Below are 15,869 nucleotides of genomic sequence, written 5' to 3'. Positions count from 1 at the left end.
AGCTTGGTCTGGAGTCAGATCTTACAGTTTTCTCAGTGGTCATGGTATAGGATATCTCCATCATCACAAATTTCATTTCTGGCCTTATGTCAGTAATTGAATTCCAACAGAATGGCCCAGTTGTCTTTATCCCTGCAGACTCAGTTCGGTGATACTCATGATGGGCACTCACAATAAACTTCAAGAACAGACAGGTAATTCTCAGAGAATGGTCACCTTGAGGACAGTCTTTAACGTGATTCAGAGGCTAGTATACACTGAGAATAGAAAAGGCATTCTTCTTGTAGCTCACATGAGAAAACTGGTTGCCTGTCCAGCCAAAACCATTATGCAAACCTTCAGCCTAATATTCTTGCTTCATAGAACTGGTCCGGTGGGCCAGAAAAGGTCAGCCTAGATTCTTAACTCATCAGGATCTCTAAGAGAGGATTATTTTCACTCTCCTGGACTCTAGGAAGGTTTTGAATAACAGAACCTATAAACCACACATGGGAAATCCTCCTCTTTTGTGCAAGGAAAAAGGGTGGAAAGCTAGTGTGTGCTGTTTCTAAGGATTTAAATCTTTTACATCAGTGATAAATAAATAAGAACACTGGGACACACTCTTCAGTGATCAGATTCAAGAGGGTGGCCAAAAACATATCATCCATACAATGTCATCTGGTTCCCCATCTGGAGCCACAATATAGTTTTGAAGAAAATGTTTCTTCCCTTCCTTTGAGCTCAGAGGCTTCAATTTCTCTGTTCTGGCTATTGATTAAAAATAGCTATCACTTCAGGCGGAGGAACCGGAAGAGTTAGCAGCTCTCTCCCTTTGTGTGGTTACCAGCCTCAGCACCAGACTAACTGCCAAGAGTACTGGCCTTCTTAGATTACCACAATACAGTGCTTTGAAGTGATCTGCAATGATCTGACCCTTTTCTCAGTTGGTCTCACCCAGGTCTGTAATATTGCAGATTATGTATTCCTTATGCCACCTGATTTTAAACCAAACTTTGTACCCTCGATAATCTGTATGTTATTCCCTGATAACCAGAAACTTTTATGCTCAAACTCTGTTCACTTTTTTTTTAACACCATCTTAATAAAACTTTTATCTGCTAGGCACTGCCCAGCTCTAGATCAAGTTTGCTACTTGAAGAAAAATATTTTGATCTTGCCTTGTAAATTCACTTTCCAAAACTACCAGTATGAAGGACACCTTTGAGAAATTTTTCCTTAGTCCTGTTCTGCAATTAACTTAGTTGCTTTGTTGTCATTTGAGGATATAGAAATTTTGACTAGAAACAGCATGCAAGAAAGAGCCTGAGTTGCAAAGAGTAGGAGATGTGCTGTTTTTGACTTGTCTGACAACATGTAAGGGATGAAATTACATGAATCAAAGCCTCAAGCAGCAGCAGCCTAATTCCTGAGTGATGGTCTCCACAAATAGTGACTATAGAAGTGGAAACCAAAATCCACCTGTCTACGATGGGCACTTGGAAGAAACCATCACTAGCAGCAGCTCTAATTCAGGTTGCAAACAACAAACCTGGCTGCATTAATAAGTCGCCACAACTACTTCTGCTTCTATTTTAAATAATGTATGATATACTGCATTTGTCAATTTGAATAGGCAGGTAATATGTGCATTTTATTTTTATATGAATGCACAATGCTGTCTTGGATTACATAAAATATATCAATAAAATATATTTAAAAAATGACTTACATTTATTCCAATTGGAGCAAAGCAGCAGTGTTTACAATCTGATAAGGATCACATATAAATTGTCATTTAATGATTGGCCAAACTCAGGTTACAATAGAAGAGATGATGTGCGAATGAGAACAAAACCACAGATTACAATAGCTATGGTATCAACATTGTGGGTTGTATCCTTTTGGAAAAGCTTTGCAAATGCAGTAATAAGTCAGAACAAGAGAGAAAATTATGCATATCAAAGAAAATACTGTATAATATGAAAGAGAATATTAGAAAATGTGTAGGGGAAATTGATACTCTAACCTCTACTTCGAAGTAGTAGGAAATACAATATATTCATTTCTGACAGGTAACCTGGCCTCAGAATTATGGTGGTTAAAATGTCATCACATTTTTTGAATGACTCAAACATTAAGAAACTGCCTTACTTTTTTAGATAGCATTGATAATATATTGTTAGCTCCATGCAATTGATCTTCTATCAAGGATCAAGCTCTTTTAACTAGTATGGATTTGACAAATAATGAAACATTTTAACTTCCGATATCTTCAAGTGACAATAAAGAGTCACTTTAGTTTATTATTTAAAGTTCACATCTATAAATTGACAAATTACCTGACACTGAATAATTTTATTGTACTGGTAAATGGCTTTTTACTAATTAATTAGGCTAAACTTTCAAAATGGTCCTCTACATTTGAGTGCTCAATTGTGCAGTCCACAGTTCAAAAACAGACTCCAACGAGAGACTGCTGAGCTGGAACTGAAATGCAAACTAGATACGATCAATTTAGGATTGAATAAGGACTGGGAATGGCTGAGCCATTACAAACATTGAATCTATCTCCCCTTGTAAGTATTCTCACACTTCTTATCAAACTGTCTGTACTGGGCTATCTTGATTATCACTTCAAAAGTTTTTTTTCACTTACTTAATTGGCCTCTCAGAGTTGGTAAGACAACTCCCACCTGTTCCTGCTCTCTGCATGTGTATATATATATCTCAATATATGTTCCATTCTATATGCATCCGAAGAAGTGGGCTGTAGCCCACGAAAGCTTATGCTCTAATAAATTAGACTCTAAGGTGCCACAAGTACTCCTGTTCTTTTTGCGGATACAGACTAACACGGCTGCTACTCTGAAACCTGTCATTATGCAAGGCACTGCATTTAGCTGTATGGAGTGGAAATCCATCAACTTCATGAAAAAACTCATACAGATACAGACAGACATCATCTTCCTTTCCAAATGCAAGCAGATGGACATCATACCAAAAGAACTAAAGGTAAAAAATCCATTACAATCTACATATCACACAGATTATGCTGAGAGACTGTCACACACTCTCAAAGAAACTGCGAAACCACCTGATCAGCATCCTATATAGCAAAGAGGGAAAGATTATGAATGAGCTCTCAAAACTGGATACTCGCATAAAAAACCAACCTTCCACACAAACTTACTCATGGATAGACTTTACAAAAACTAGACAAGCCATTTACAACACAAATTTTGCCTCTCTACAAAGGAAAAAGGACACTAAATTATTTAAACTGCTACATGCCACAAGGAGCCACAACAGTAGTTCCCTTAACCCACCCAACAATATTGTTAATCTTTCCAGCTATACTCTTAGCCCAGCAGAAGAGTCTGTCCTATCTTGGGGCCTCTCCTTTTGTCCCTCCAGACCCACGAACATGATACAGTTCTGCGGTGACCTAGAATCCTACTTTCGACATCTCCGACTCAAAGAATATTTCCAACATACCTCTGAACAGCATACTAACCCACAGAATCCCCCCTACCAGCACTACAAAAACAAGGATTCTGCGTGTACTCCTCTGGATGGTCGAAACAACAGACTGGACTTCTACATAGATTGCTTCCGTCAACGTGCAAAGGCTGAAATTGTGGAAAAGCAACATCACTTGCCTCATAACCTCAGCCATGCTGAACACAACGCCATCGACAGCCTCAGAAACAACTCTGACATCACAATTAAAAAGGCTGACAAAGGAGGTGCTGTCATCATCATGAATAAATTGGAATATGACCAAGAGGCTGCTAGACAGCTCTCTAACACCACATTCTACAGGCCATTATCCTCTGATCCCACTGAGGATTACCTAAAGAAACTACACCATCTGCTAAAAAAAACTCCCTGACAAAGCACAGGAACAAATCTGTACAGACACATGCATAGAACCCTGACCAGGGGTATTCTATTTGCTACCCAAGATCCATAAACCTGGAAATCCTGGACGCCCCATCATCTCAGGCATTGGCACCTTAACATCAGGCTTGTCTGGTTATGTGGACTCTCTCCTTAGGCCCTACGCTACCAGCTCTCCCAGCTATCTTTGAGACACCACTGACTTCCTGAGGAAACTCCAATCCATCGGTGATCTTCCAGAAAACACCATCCTGGCCACTATGGATGTAGAAGCCCTCTACACCAATATTCCACATAAAGATGGACTACAAGCTATCAGGAACAGTATCCCTGATAATGTCACAGCTAACCTGGTGGCTGAACTTTGTGACTTTGTCCTCACCCACAACTATTTCACATTTGGGGACAACATATACTTTCAAGTCAGCGGCACTGCTATGGGTACCCGCATGGCCCCACAGTATGCCAACATTTTTATGGCTGACTTAGAACAACACTTCCTTAACTCTCGTCCCCTAACGCCCCTACTCTACTTGCGCTACATTGATGACATCTTCATCATCTGGACCCATGGAAAAGAAGCCCTTGAGGAATTCCATCACGATTTCAATAATTTCCATCCCACCATCAACCTCAGCCTAGATCAATCCACACAAGCGGTCCATTTCCTGGACACTACTGTGCTAATAAGCGATGTTCACATAAATACCACCGTATACCGGAAACCTACTGACCGCTACACTTACCTACATGCCTCCAGCTTCCATCCAGGACACACCACACGATCCATTGTCTACAGCCAAGCTCTAAGATATAACCGCATTTGCTCCAATCCCTCAGACAGAGACAAGCACCTACAAGATCTCTATCAAGCATTCTTAAAACTACAATACCCACCTGCTGAAGTGAAAAAACAGATTGACAGAGCCAGACGAGTACCCAGAAGTCACCTCCTACAAGACAGGCCCAACAAAGAAAATAACAGAACACCACTAGCTGTCACCTTCAGCCCCCAACTAAAACCTCTCCAGCGCATCATCAAAGATCTACAACCTATCCTGAAAGATGATCCCTCATTCTCACAGATCTTGGGAGACAGAGCTGTCCTCGCTTACAGACAACCCCCCAACCTAAAGCAAATACTCACCAGCAACCACACATCACTGAACAAAAACACAGACCCAGGAACCTATCCTTGTAACAAAGCCCGATGCCAACTCTGTCCACATATCTATTCAAGTGACATCATCATAGGACCTAATCACATCAGCCATACCATCAGGGGCTCGTTCACCTGCACATCTACCAATGTGATATATGCCATCATGTGCCAGCAATGCCCCTCTGCCATGTACATTGGCCAAACTGGACAGTCTCTATGCAAAAGAATTAATGGACACAAATCTGACATCAGGAATCATAATACTCAAAAACCAGTGGGAGAACACTTTAACCTGTCTGGTCATTCAATGACAGACCTGCGGGTGGCTATCTTACAACAGAAAAACTTCAAAAACAGACTCCAAGGAGAGACTGCTGAGCTGGAATTGATATGCAAACTAGATATGATCAATTTAGGATTGAATAAGGACTGGGAATGGCTGAACCATTACAAACATTGAATCTACCTCCCCTTGTAAGTATTCTCACACTTCTTATCAAACTGTCTGTACTGGGCTATCTTGATTATCACTTCAAAAGTTTTTTTTTCACTTACTTACTTGGCCTCTCAGAGTTGGTAAGACAACTCCCACCTGTTCATGCTCTCTGTATGTGTGTATATATATCTCCTCAATATATGTTCCATTCTATATGCATCCAAAGAAGTGGGCTGTAGCCCACGAAAGCTTATGCTCTAATAAATTTGTTAGTCTCTAAGGTGCCACAAGTACTCCTGTTCTTTTTGCGGATACAGACTAACACGGCTGCTACTCTGAAAACAGTTCAAGGAACTATATATCAAGATTCAGTATGTTGAAAACAGAATTATTTACCAGGTCTTAGTGGGTTTTTTTGTTGTTGTATAGGGTCTCAATCTTAATTACTATATTTGTATGAAAATCTTAATGCTCAGGCAGTGAAAAATTATATTTAAAAAAATAGGTTAAATGATTTCTGTCCTTCACCCATGTGGACAAACTGGCCAAATTCAGGACTGGCACAAATAGATGCAACTCTTCTGACTTCAAATGACATTGAGCAGCACTGAATGTGCATGTCTAGTTACAAGTTGGCTCGGGCTTGGCCTGCTTAAAGTAACTGACCAGTTTATTTTATTTTTAATAGTCAGGTGGCTTCTTCCTTCATCAGAAGTGGTTCTGCATTCGCTGGGTAGGTATAGATTTGTGAGTATAATTTTTTGAACACACACACCATATGTTATGGTTTTGTGAGTGAATGTATGTTTATATATTATGACAAAGACAAAAGTCACAAGTTGATCATTAACGGAAACCCAGTTTTATTCCTCAAATCCACCTTAAACAGGAATGAAAACAAATTTTCATTCAAGGGCAGAGCAGAGAAGCCTACTGGAGGAAGACTCTACTTTTGCCCATTGGCAGATATCTCGTATGCTTCTATTTGTACTTAGGGATTATATGTTTTAGCAGCATTTTCTGCTAAAGGGAGTACAGATTAAGAAACAGATGTCTCCTAGCAGCACTGCCTGACCAACCAGATTTTTCACTATCTCCATTATAATCATATACCACTCTTTTGGCATGGAAGTGTTTTCTTTTCCCACACACTGAAAATCCTCATATTTTGAGTATTCCCTGTAATATTTCCCAGTGCTAAATTTCTCTCTATGATCCTAATTGCTAATCAACATTGTAACTTTATGAGCTAGTGGGTTAAAAGATGGCAGTGTAGAACAGAGTCGTGTCCACTGGATATATCAGAGAAGAGAAAAGCCTGGTTCAATAAAAATACAGAGGTCACTTCTTGTTGAAACTGGCCAATGGGGGCTACCCTGGAAAAGGCACAAGGCACCATCCTAAAGATTATTATGTCCATGAAGATCTCACTTTTGAATGGCCCGGTAACCAAATGAGTGACACAAGATTCATATTCGGAATGCTTTGGTAACAGTGCAGTCCACTAGCCCATCATACTGACTCACTGAGACATACAGACAGTTTTACCTGGTCTCAGTATGCTGAATGTGAATCAATAAAACATTTAAAGGACAATTTTCCACTCACTCTGAACGTCACTTGAAATTGTTTAGTCAATCAGCAATCAGGACCTCAGATTGTTTAACGATAATGCAGTCACTTAGCATTTTCCAGAAATTGTGTCATCATCATTTCCCGTAGAACACTCTGATTTTTCACTGGCAATAAAATTACACATCCTTTTTTCTTTATTACTAATGGGATTCATAGTAAATCATAATAAGACAGTATACTCTATGCTAGGAATTGTCATATTCAGTTGTAACCCATAACAATTAATAGTCTTTCAGCAAATGCCTATATCTTTATAATATTTTCTTTTAACATAACTACAAGGTATTAATAGTCTCATTTTGTAATTGGTGTTTTTTCTTAATATTTATGAGTAACACAAAAACTCTGGTGTCACTTACAGGTCCCAATTTCATAATAAAAGGATGGTTTAATTCTACGTTTTGAAGAGTCATATGGAAAACCGGTCTTAGCTGACATCTTGGTCAAAATGTTAAAAACTTTAGAGATATAGTTATATACAATGGGAAACAATAGGGAAACTAATGTATGAAGGTTATTTGATTTACTAAATGGAAAGGTGGGATGATCTTGTAGTCAATGCACATGACTTGGGGTAATAAGATCTGGGTTCTGGATTCATTACTACTTTAATCCTGGCTCTGCCACAGACTTCCTATGGTATCTTGACTCAGTCACAACCTCTCTGAATCCCAATATCCCCATGTGTAAATTGGGGGGGTCACAATACCTACTCATCTAACAAGGACTTCGGGAGGCTTAATTTGTTTATGTTTGTGAAATGCTTTGAGATCTATGAGGGAAAGCATTATAGTAACAATATTAATAGTATAAATGTTAATTATTCTCTCTGATCTCCAAATACCCACTGTGACATACTTGGGTGCAAACCAGACCAGTGAGGGGCCATGTTACCCCTGCCCTGTGACCTTGAGTGACATACAAGGCCTTGCTGGTAATAGCTCCCAACTGGGCTGCTCACAAACAGCCTTCCATGATGCAAGTCACACTCTGAGTGTCTGTATGTAACTGCGGCCTCCCAAACACACTTGGGCTACACTCTGGCACTCACCAACCTTAGTTATACTGCAGGGTGACCCCACTACACCCCAAGTCCTGGATTTCCCCCTAGAAATCTATGTCTTGCACTGCTCAGCCCTCTCTTGGAAAAGTCCAAATGTTAAATCCATTATTCCTTTATGGGAATAAAATACACAATTTACCACCCTAAATAGAGTTAGCCAGATATTTCAATTTAAACACACTGGATTAGCTGAAACAATAAAACAAGTATATTAACTAGAAAAAGATAGATTTTAAGTGAGTACAAGCAATAAGGCATAAAAGTCAGAAATGGTTACAAGAAAATGAAGATAAAAATGCTTTCTAGTGCCTAGCTTAACAAACTATATTAGAGTCAAAGCTAAGTTTCTCATTATATGCTTTGAACAGCATTACTGACCAAACTTTTCAGGACAGTTTTCCCTGAAAATTTGTTTATTGCTTAAATGCAAATTAAGACAAGCATACACTCTTTTCTTCAAAACAGACCTCTTCGATGACTTCTGCCTGGGCAGGGCTAAGGGGGGTTTTGAACACCGACTAATAACATCGCACAGGGGAAATTCATAACTTTACACACAATGCTGCTACATAAATTTCACCATGACAAAATTGACTAGCAAGTTATAAGTTTTCAAATGATACCTCACAAGGTATACATTGTACAAAGATTATTTTACTAGTGTGTAGGGTGTGAAAACAGGGGTGCATTCCATCTCTCTCGCTCACACACAAAAGCAAGGAATATAATAATGAACAGGCGGGTGTAATAGTAGTCTCTGTGCCAAACTGATGCTTATCAGTTGTCTTTCATAAAGGCATTGTCAGATGCATACAAAATAAACCATAACTGTGTTCAAAGAAAAGCATTATATGGCTCAGTGGGAGATTTTAGTTTTAAATGTCATATTTGCAAGCTCATTTCTGAAACTTTTTTCCAGTGAACATTTTGAAGGGAACATCATATGTAATTAACTTCTTGGGCCCGATTTTCAGAAGTGCTGAATATTCAAATCACCCCTTGAATTCAATGGGAGTGGGAGTTGTTCTGCTCTTCTCAAAATCAGGCCCTCCGCGTCTAGCTGCTAGGACAATATCTATAAGATGTCCTCTGCAAGATATTTCCCCTCAAGGAAAAAAAGACAAAGGAATTTCTATTTAGATAAAGGTGACAAGATACCTGGGATGCTCCCTCTTGTTACCTGAAGGGAGCTGGTGTAAATTTGCTTCAAATACTTTGTTAGTTTACTGTAAAGTTACATATATTGGTATTAAATTAAAACACTATAAAATATATCCCAACTGTATTATAAAAACAAGGAAGCATATATCAATAAAGTAAAGGGTCTTGATTACAGTGAAAAAATAGTTAAACAATCCAACAGCAGCTGTCATTTTGATGATATCATGAGTCAGATTGGACTGAGAAAACTTCAATCATAACAAAGACAATTGTTTAAGCATACTTTACCTTACGCAAACATACCTTTGAACACTTTGAATTCTCTCAGTCATAACTAATAATTAATCTAGACATAACTCATATGTATCTAGACATAACTCATAATTAATCTAGACCTCCTGTTGAGAAGTATAAAGTTGGGCCTTCTGTATAAAAGGACATCCACACACATATACCAGACCCATTCTCTGAATGGTGATACTGACAAATAATTGAATTTCTGTATTAGAAATGAATTTCTTTGGAATTTCTAAATATTATAGATGATAATTTCCTAACTCAAAAAGTATTGCAGTAAGCAGATTGAATTCTATATTAGACCTCATCTTGACAGATACATAGGAACTGATTACAGAACTAAAGCTTAATGTAGATTAGATACAGATGTTTATGACCTGATCATATTTATAATGTGCAAACAGAATGAAGTCCAGACTAGTAAATTGAAAACAATTATGAGCCAAATCAGTTGAGAAGAAGAATTTAACCAGAAAAATGTCAATGATAATTTGGAATTGTTTATGAGCACCATACTTGGTGCCACAAAAAAAGCCACAATCAAGGCCGAAGGCCATATTGGTTAAAAAAAAAAAAAGACCTGGTTAGAGAGGAAGTGAAGACAGCTAAAAATATAACAAATGTAAGAAAGGAGAAGTTGATAGTAATGAATAAAAACCAGAAGTTAGGAACTGTAGAAAATAGATAACAGAAGCAAAGGAACACAAATAGAAATCTATGGCTTGCAGAGTTAAGGATAGCAAGGAATTTTTTAAAGTATTTTAGTAACAAAAAGTATCCTCATAATGTTATTGGTCCATTGTGAGATGGAAATGGGAAAATTATTGATAATTCAGAAAAGGCAGACTTGTTCAATAAATATTTCTGTTCTGTATTTGGAGAAAAATAGATGATATAGTCATATCATATAACTGTCTCCATTCCACTAATATCCCAGGAGGATGTTAAACAACAACGACTAAAGTTGGACACTTTTAAATCAGCAAGTCCAGAAAACTTGCACCCAAGAGTTTCAAAGAAGAGCTTGCTGGACCATTAACACTGCTTTTCAATAACTCTTGGAACAGTTGGGAAGTTCCAGAAGAATGGAAGAAAGTTAATGTTGTGCCAATATTTAAACATGGTCAACGGGATGACCCATATAATTATAGGCCTGTCGGTCTGAAAATGATCCAGGACAAGGTAATGTAATGGTTGATAGAGGACTTGATTAATAAAGAATAAAGAGGGCGGCAATATAATTAATGCCAATGAACACAGATTTATGGAAAATAGATCCTGTCAAACTAACTAACTTTATATATATTTTTTATTAGATTACAAGTTTGATTGATAATAGGTAATAGTGCTGATGTAATACACTAAGAATTCTGTAAGGCATTTGACCAAGTACCAAACAATTTATGGATTAAAAAAAACCCTAGAATGATATAAAATTAACCTGTCACACATTAAATAGATTAAAATCTGACTAATGGATCTCAAAACATAATTGTAAACAGGGAAACATCACTGAGCAGTGGGGTCTAACAGGGAACTGTTCTTGGCCCTATGCTCTAACCTTTTTATCAATGACCTGAATAAAACATAAAATCATCACTGATCAAATTTACAGATAGCACAAAAATTGGTGAATGGCAAATAATGCAGAAGACAGGTCACTGATACTGAATGATCTGGATTACTTGGTAAACTGGGTGCAACCAAACAATATGCACTTCAATATGGCTAACTGTATATGCCTAGGAAAAAAGACTGTAGGCATACTTACAGGATAGAGGACTATCATGGGAAGCAGCAACTCTGAAAAAGATTTGGGGGTTGCGGTGGATAATTACCTGAACATGAGCTCCAAGTAAAGTGCTGTGGCCAAAAGGGCTAATGCAATTACCAAACAGCACAATTTTGAGTAGTAACATAAAGGTTATTTAACCATTATATTTGGCACTGGTGTGACTGCTGCTGGAATACTATGTCCAGTTCTGGTGCCCACAAGTCAAGAAAAATGTTGATAAATTGGAGAGGTTTCCAATTTAGAGAAGAGCCACAAGAACAATTAAAGGATTAGAAAACATGCCTTATAGTGATAAGTTGAAGGAGGTCAATCTATTTTACTTAACAAAGAGAAGGTTAAGGAGTGACTTGAGCGGGGAACAAATATTTAACAATGATCTCTTCAACCTAGTAGAAAAAAGGTATAACATCATCTAATGGCTGGCAGCAGAAGCTAGACTGGAAATAAGGCATTCATTTTTAACAGTGAGAATAGTAATGGTAACCACCAGAACAATTTACCAAGGATTGTGGTGAATTCTCCATCACCATTAATTTTAAAATCAAGATTAAATGTTTTTCTAAACAATCTGCTGTAGGAATTATTTTGTAGAAGTCCTATGCTCTGTGTTATACAGGAGGTCAGACTAGATGATCACAATCATTGCTTCTGGCCTTGAAATCGATGAATCTGTGTTATCCCCTAGCACAGGTGCCGGAACAGAGGGGGGGTCAAGGGGCCATGGCCCTCTCACCTTTGAAAGTGGATGGGCCTGTCCCATTCACTGCTTGCCACAGGCCTGTCCTCCTGCCCCTACTCCTCACCCCGAGCGCCTGCCCCTGGCCAGGCTGGAAATGGGAGCCCGACCCAGGGAACAGTGGCCTGGGGAGTCAAGGCAGTTGTGGGGATCTATGGACCCTCCACGTGCCCGGGGTGGGGGGCCAGAGAGCAACTCCTAGGCCATGTCCCCACCCCCAAAGAACCCTGCCCAGGGCAGATGGAGTGTCCGTGGCTCCCCATAGCTGCTCAGACAGCTCTTATCATGGCCTGGCTGTTGCTCTTCAGCCCCCCAGGCCAGACCAGAAGCCAGAGCTGGGTCTGGGTAAGAGCCACGTAGACAGCTGTGGGGAGCTGCAGACCCTCCACCTTCCCTTGGCGAGGAATCCGGGGGCTGGGGACATGGGCCAGGGGCTGCTCTAGGTTACCCCTACCGCAGGCAGGTGGAGGGGCCTGGGCTCCGGCTTGTCTAGGTGGTCAGGGACTCGGGGGGAAGAGGAGGGGCAGGGGTGAGGGCATAGAGGAAGCGGGGCCTCGTGGCCCCCCTGCTTTTTGGAAGAATCCATCATCCCTATCCCCTAGGTTACATTGCTTTCTTCACCAGGTTGTTGCTGCTTTGTCTCTGGGAAAGATCCAACTGGTCATTCTTCAGCAGTAAATATGAAAAGGCTTGCACAAATTAAAGTATCTTGAACTTCACCCTGAAGGTGGAAAGACAAGAAATCAGGTTGTGCTTGAATAAAGGGACTTCCGTAGTAGAGGGGCTGTCACTGAGAACTTCTGGCCTCAGTGTTCCAGTACTCCTTTGAGTGGGACTTGATTAAACAAATATCCTGTTCATCACACCTGGAATACAAAAGATGAACATGAGCCTCCTAGATATTTTGTCAACAAAGTGCTGTCTCCCTACATGTGATATAGGTGAAATCTTATTTATATAGGTTTTCATCTCTGACTGGTGCGATTTGTATAATAGTCTTATTTAATTAATTCATCAAAGTGTAAAAGAAGGAGTCCCTGTACATTTTAAATGATTCTAGGTCTCTTCAAAATGGAAAAGGCACAGTCCCTGTCCTGAGAAAATTATCACATTAATACAAACAGAAAGAGTGGGTGGAGGAAAAAGAAGAACATTTAAATAAGGACGACAATATGGTGATTGGCCAAGCTAGGATTCTGTTACGAACTAACAAACACCACTTTTGATTAAGTTATTCCCAATTATTCCTCATATTTGTCAGTATAAATCAAAAGATTTCTCAGCAGAATTGGATCTCAAGAGGAGATGCTCAGAGCAACATGAATGAAAGAACATAACTATATAGAAGTTACATTTGCCAAACAAGAACGTTAATTGCACTATTGTGTGACATGTCCCTCCTTGAAGTGAAAGGTAGGTAAAATTTTAGGTTTTCAGCTGAGCTTACCTCAGTTTGGCTGGCATATCAGAGCTGATAAGACAGCTTGTGACATGCCTTACTCACTTGTCATGAAATGCTGCAACCAGTGCTGGCTGAAGGTCATGAGTCCCCTTGCATATGTCCAAACAGGGATCCTTGCATCATCTGACCTTCATGAAACCTACAGAGAATTGGGTGTCTCGAACACCAAGGAATCTATAGGTTCATAACCCTGATGAGGTTACAATCTCTCTCTCTCTTTCTCTCTCTCTCTCTATATATATATCAGTCAAGCACAAAGTATTGTGTGTGAATGCAACAGTCGTTGTTATGACATGTATTGTTGTATATAGTATATGTATTTGTGTAATATATAGATATAATTGTTGTTGTAGCCATGTTGGTCCCAGGATATTAGAGAGACAAGTGGGGTGAGGGAATATCTTTTATTACACCAATTTCTGTTGGTGAGAGACAAGCTTTTGAGCTCATATAGTACTCTTCTTCAAGTCTGTGAAATGTACTTAGAGTGTCACAGCTAAATACTAGGTGGGTCAGATTGTTTAGCATAAGTAGTTAACACATATTTCAAGGGACCATTCATAGTGAAGTTGCCCATTAACATATCCAGGATGGAAATTCTGGGTAAGGAGGTGTGTAGCATTGTTGAATCCAGTGTATCCAGTATTAATAGGATACGGATAATGAATGCAAATTTCCTGTTCCTACACAGCTTGACTAAGCAGTTTTGGCTTCTTATTTACAAATAAGCATTCATTTTTCACATAAAGCTAATTTTACTTAGTTGCCCCTTCTGGCATATGTAAAGAAGTGGCTGAGAAACCATCCAGGACAGGACAGTCTGAATGGACTGGAGAACAGACAAAACAAAAGACCACTAGGGTTGCCAGGTGTCCAGTTTTGGAGTGGAAAGTCTGGTTAAAAAAAAAAAAAAAGACCAGTTACCCACAGTAACCAGCCGCTGCCACTGGGGGTGGGGTGGGAAGAGCAGCAGCTGCGGCTGGAGCCTGGAGAAGCTGCTCTCTGCTCAGCTGCTCACAGAGAGAAGTGTCTGGCTGGATCATAACCAGAGTTCAAGTCCCCAGTGACTCACTCACTTGCAGCTTTTAAATTTTGTAGCCTATTAGTTTTAGACCAGTCCAGACAACCTTCTGTTTATATTTAGAAAGAATTATCACATCCATCAACAAGAAAGGGCAAACAATTAAGGAAGCAAAGACAAATTAAGCCAAACCTACAGGAAATTAGGAGATTCAAAGATTATCTACACATATTTGGTGTCAATGTGACTACTTCCCTATTGGAAGAGACTGCCCCGGATACTTACAATCACTTCAATATTCCTCAATCTTCTGTTTGTTATTCCCTTGGAGGGTGCTGGTTCTAAGGTGCTGGTTCTAAAGTGCTGTCTCTAAAAAGGAAAGAAGGTTATTTCATGTCTGTTTTTAAAAAGTACTTCAGAAGCTACTGACATGTAGAATTTAATAGTTTTCGCCATCCATTAGTCTAACACATGAATTGAAATATTTTCCTATTTTTGCCTGACCAAATTCAAATAACAAAAAAGAATATCACCCCAATATGTTATTGCATTATACTTAAGAATACCATTTGCATCATCATTCTCATTTTAAGAAAATCTTCACTCAAATTTTGTGTGGTGTACTTTTAAGTTAATTATAGTATACAATATATGACAAACTGCAAAATGTTTGTCTTTTTGATAGAAACACAATTGCAAGAAATATTACAGCCATAGTTTATCACTGGCGGCCTACAGTTAATACTTATAGTTAATAATGAATGGTAGCTGAAATGTGTAGAAATGCTACTAAATACAGTAAAGAACTCAGGGTTGAAAAACCTTTGCTGAATTGTGGGAGCCTAAGCCATTAATTTCTGCTGAATTAGTGCTCTTTTATATCTCTCAATCTTTTTGATTGCGATGTGAAGTATTATTGCTAACTTTCAGGTTCAAAACTTTCAAAAATCATGAGTCAAGTTCGCCACACCCCCCAAATGAGACTGGCATAAAAGTCAAGAGTTTTTAAAAAATAAAACAAATGAGAGTGCTGACTTGTCTTCACATGTGCTGACTGTTCTTCTTAGTCTTCAGATGCAGTTCTAGTGCCTTTGCTGATTCTTTCAGCTTTTTTTAAGAAGCAGAGTTATTGTTAGGATTTGTCACTCTATCTGCTGGTGTTTACTTCTACTGCTGGTATTCAGGTATGTGAGCAGACCTGAAACTGTTAACGGTCATG

At 39.0% G+C, this 15,869-nt stretch overlaps 1 long non-coding RNA gene across 1 annotated transcript in view; it reads right to left on the bottom strand.

Annotated features, from left to right (window-relative positions):
* Nucleotides 1–14,862: 14,862 nt before the first annotated feature.
* The window catches only part of LOC135973417 (uncharacterized), an 86,609-nt gene continuing 85,602 nt past the window's right edge, over nt 14,863–15,869 (bottom strand). The window contains exon 3 of the long non-coding RNA XR_010590246.1: nt 14,863–15,019. This is a non-coding gene — a long non-coding RNA (uncharacterized LOC135973417). The remainder of the gene's footprint in view (nt 15,020–15,869) is intronic.

This window comes from Chrysemys picta, chromosome 9, assembly GCF_011386835.1.
Source record: "Chrysemys picta bellii isolate R12L10 chromosome 9, ASM1138683v2, whole genome shotgun sequence".
Classification (NCBI taxonomy): domain Eukaryota; kingdom Metazoa; phylum Chordata; order Testudines; family Emydidae; genus Chrysemys; species Chrysemys picta.
This window is presented reverse-complemented; position numbering and strand designations above follow the sequence as displayed.